This window comes from Salvelinus sp. IW2-2015, linkage group LG20 (assembly GCF_002910315.2).
Source record: "Salvelinus sp. IW2-2015 linkage group LG20, ASM291031v2, whole genome shotgun sequence".
Taxonomy (NCBI): domain Eukaryota; kingdom Metazoa; phylum Chordata; class Actinopteri; order Salmoniformes; family Salmonidae; genus Salvelinus; species Salvelinus sp. IW2-2015.
In genome coordinates this window covers 46,164,505-46,169,561 of record NC_036860.1, presented here as the reverse complement: position 1 = coordinate 46,169,561, position 5,057 = coordinate 46,164,505, and positions in this window count along the sequence as shown.

The window sequence follows — 5,057 nt, the reverse complement described above, 5'->3', positions numbered from 1 at the left end:
GTCGGTGACTGCGTCCTAGGAGAAGGGAGCACCGAGGAGGGGTCCGCGGGAGACTCGGTCCTAGGAGAACGTGAGCACCAGGGAGGGGGTCCGGGACTGGTGCCCATAGAGAAGAGCACGCAGGAAGGGGGCTCGGTGACTGGTTCGCTGGGAGCAAGGAAGCACGCGAGGAGGGGGTCCGGCACAGGACCTGGTCCTGGAGAAGGAGCACCAGGAGGGGATCGGAGGGATTAGACTGGTCCCTGGCGAAACGGAGCACCAGGGAGGGGCGCTGTGCGGGACTTGGTCCTAGGCAGAAGGAGCACCAGGGAGGGGGTCGGATCGCTGGAAGGCCTAGGAAGGTGGTGTTCTAAGGATGAAGGAGCACAACAGGGAGGTGCGTTCCGGCGCAACTGGTCCTGGAACCAGAGCAGAGCACCAGGCGAGGGGTTCGGCGGACTGGGCTCCTGGGAGAGAGGAGCCACCAGGGAGGGGGTCGGGAACTGGGTCTGGGAGAAGGAGCACCAGGGAAGAGGGGTCCGGGACTGGTCCTGGGAGAAGGAGGCACCAGGGAAGGGGGGTCGGGACTCAGGGACCGACCTGGGTCCGTTAGAGAGAAGGGAAGGAGCACCAGGGAGGGGGTCGGGACTGGTCCTGGGAGAAGGAGCACCAGGGAGGGGGTCGGGACTGGTCCTGGAGAAAGGAGCACAGGGGGGGGTCGGACTGGGGCGGGGGGCTCACACCCTCACGGCACATCAGAGAAGACGCTGGAATAGAAGAAGAAGAGGCAATTAAAGAACATTGTTACGTTTATCTCACACAACAAATGAAAGAGAACGTTAACTTCTTTACGCCCTTAAAACAACAGTGGACATGGAACCCGCTCATACTCTTGTATAACTTGCTCTTTACCACGCAACAACACATGACCCAGCTGCATTACTCTTTATTAGCCTTCTCTGGTTACCACGCCCCCAACAATGACTCCGACTCATGTATATGACGTACTTTATTAACCTTCTCTCTTACCCCCCCAAACACTATGAACCAAGCTCATTACCTCTTTTATTACCTTCTCTTTACCACCCCCAACACATGACCCAGCTCACTTACTCTTATAACCTTCTCTTTACCACCCACCAACACATGGCTCCAGCTCAATTTACTCTTTATTACCTCCTGCTCTTTACCACCAACAAACACATGACCGCAGCTCATTACTCCTTTATTACCCTTCTCTTTACCACCGCCCACGACACATGACCCAGCTCATTACTCTTTTTCACCTTGCTTATGCCAGCCCTCCCCCAACACCATGAACGCAGCTCATTACTCTCTATACCTTCTCTTTAACCACCCCCAACACAATGACACCAGCTCATTACTTTCTTTATTATTTCGGCTTTACCACCCAATCCAAAACACATGAACCACGCTCATATCTCTTTATTAACCTTCGCTCATTTAACCCCCAACGACATGATCCCAGCTCATACTACTTTATAAACCTCTCTTTACCACCCCCAACACATGGCCACAGCTTCATTACTCTTTATTACCTACTCTTCTACCACCCCGCCAAACACATGACGCCGCATCATGTACTCGCTTATTACCTTGCGTCTGTTGCCAACCCGCCAACACATGAACCAGCTCATTACCTTTAATATCCTTCCTCCTTTACCCACCCCCAAGCACACTGAACTCAAGCTCATTACTCTTCTTATTACCTTCTCTTTTACCAACGCCCCAAACAGCATGTACCCAGCCTCATTACTCTTATAATACACTTCTCTTTACCGACCCGCCCAAACACATGGCCCAGCTCATTACTCTTAATTACCTTCTCGTTTACCACCGCCCCGAACACAATGAACCAGCATTCGATGTACTCTTTATTACCTGTCATCTTTAACCACCCCCTCAAACACAATGCCGCAGCTTCATTACACACGCTTTATTACCTTCTCTTTTACCACCCACACATGACCCAGCCACTTACTCTCTTTATCGTACCTTCTCGTCTTACCACCCCCAACACATGCCGCCCACTCAGTACTGCTTTATTAACCTTCGCTTCACCACCCAGACGCATACACATCTGTGGGAGCTGGAAGATCATAACGATGGAGCTATTTTCTAACCAGCCAGCCTCAATATTTCTTCCTCCTTGTTTGGTGTTGTGGACAATACAATACAGTGTACCTATACTGCAGTCAGGTAAACCAGGTAAACCTGGTCTGAAGCACCCCTGGTGAAGGGAGTTATATATAAACTGACATAACATAGTCCCCCAATATCCACATCCAAAGTGATTATATCCACACCATCATGCTGACCATTGAGATTCTCGCAGTGCTGAGTGTATAACGTAGGATAGCCAGCCAGGAACAAATGGACAACAAGCATTAGCCCCTGGCCTGTAATTTGAGCTATCTGTTCACTTACACGAAAGTCTCTGGCGCTCCCCTCACTCACACACAGCACTCAGCACACACACACAAGCACATGCTGCCTGGCTGCTTGGAGAAGATTGGCATCGGATTTCGCCGCTGTCTGTCGCAGTCTGAAGAGGTTTGTAACATCAGAGAACAACAGGGAGGTGGGATTGGGGGGGAAAAACATTGCCATGTGTGCTAGTTGCTAATGGGTTTGCTGAGGTCCTAGGTTGTCACTGGTCCCTTTTGTTTTTGTTGTTTCAGCCTTATCCTCCACAAACATGGAACAACCTGGATGTTGATGTTAGATGGAAAACATTAGCATCCCTGGAACTAGCTACACAGCAGAAGCATGGTCCGCTTGTTTTCATTACAGTGACATACGTAGTAGGAACATTTTCTTGCAGTGTGTGGATAAAGTTTTTCCATAACTCAATTCTAATAATACCCGTAGTGAGTTTTAGTGAAGATGTGCACACTACCAAAAATAACCCCTGAAATATCGTTTATAACCCCTACATCTAAGGACAGACAAGATTTCAGCAGGATGCTTCTGGTATGTGTATGGCTTATAGTATATTATGTGCTAGTATATAATATGCTGTATCTGGTCCTGCGGTTTTGTAGGGGCCTTTCTCCTGTCTCGCTCGTCACTGCTGCTCGTGCGGCACCCTTCGCACAATGGCCTAGCGGGAGTAGTTCCCTTCCTTTTCTGCTGTGAAGAGACCATCGACAGACCTTGCAGAGAGATAAGACATCGAGAGAGAGACAGAGATGAGATAGAGAGAGAGAGGAGACAGGACCAGAGACAGAGAGAGACAGACAAGAGAGTTGAATGAGTGGGTGAGGGAGGCAGAGAAGAGAGAGTGTAGGGGAGAGAAGAGGAGAGAGAGATAGAGAGAATAGAAGGGTTAGCGGGAAGGGAGATAGAGAGAGAGAGATCGATGAGAACGTTTAGGGGAAGGGAGATTAGAGAGTTAGGGGAAGGAGATAAAGAGGGGAGAGAGGACATAGAGTTAAGGGGAAAGGGAGTATAGAGAGAGAGATAGAGGAGTTAGGGGGAGAAGGGAGGAAATAGAGAGAGAGAGATAGAGAGTTAGGGGGACGGGAAGAATAGAGATAGAGAGGCATAGGGATAGAGAGCTGGGCGGGAGATAGAGAGAGAGAGGAGATAGGGAGGAGAAGAGAAGAAATCGTTAGGGGGAGCGAGATAAGTAAGAAGATAGAAAGAGTTAGGGGAAGGGAGAATAGAGAAGAGCAGATAGAGGGAGTTAAGCGGGGAAGGAAGGAGGAGAGTAGAGAGTTAGATGAGCGCGGGGGGGGGGGTAATCAGGGGCAAATCGCGAGGAAGAGCATTCTTTATAACACAATGTAAAAAAATTAGATTTTCAAACCAGTACCGAGACGCTCATTACTCTTTATTACCTTCTCTTTACCACCCCCAACACATGACCCAGCTCATTACTCTTTATTACCTTCTCTTTACCACCCCCAACACATGACCCAGCTCATTACTCTTTATTACCTTCGCTTTACCACCCACAACACATCTGGGAAGCTGGAAATCAACATGAGCTACTTTCTAACAGCCAGCCTCAATATTTCTTCTCCCTTGTTTGGTGGTGGACATACAATACAGTGTACCTATACTGCAGTCAGGTAAACCAGGTAAACCTGGTCTGAGCACTGTGAGGGAGTTATATAAACTGGACATAAATAGTCCCAATATCCACATCCAAATGATTATCCACACCATCATGACCATTGAGATTCTCCAGTGCTGAGTGTATAACTATTATTAGCCAGCCAGGACCAAATGGACAAAGCCATTAGCCTGGCCTGTAATTTAGCATCTGTTCACTTACACAGCTCTCTGGCGCMCACTCACTCACACACGCACACACGCACACACACACACACACAGCTGCTGGCTGCTGGAGAAGATTGGCATCGGATTCGCCTGTCTGCCAGTCTGAAGAGGTTGACACAGAGACAAACAGCAGTGGATTGTGGGAAAACATTGCAGTGTGCTAGTTGCTATGGGTGTTGCTGAGGTCCTAGGTTGTCATGGTCCTTTTGTTTTGTTTCAGCCTTATCCTCCACAAACAGGAACAACGTGGATGTTGGAATGTAGATGGAAAACATTAGCATCCTGGAACTGACACACAAACATGTCCGCTTGTTTCATTACAGTGACATACTGTAGTAGGGAACATTTCTGCGTTGTGTGGATAAAGTTTTTCCATATTCAATTCTAATAATACAATATGTGAGTTTTAGTGAAGATGTTGCACCTACAAAAATAACCCCTGAAATATCTGTTATAACCCCTACATCTAAGGACAACAGATTCAGCAGGATCTTCTGGTATGTGTTCAACGGGCTATTATTATGTGCTGTATTAATATGCTGTATCTGGTCCTGGTTTTTAGGGCCTTTTTCTCCTCTCCTCCTCTCGTCGCACCCTTGCCAAATGGCCTGAGGGGATAGTTCCCTTCCTTTCTCTGTGAGAGACCATACTGAGGCTGTCTGATCAGATGAATCATGGTCCTGACTATCCAATAGTGGATGGTCTCATAGCGGCTGATGAGTTGAGACGATGCAGCGCAACTCAGTACCCAAGATGCCGTATGTAATCTG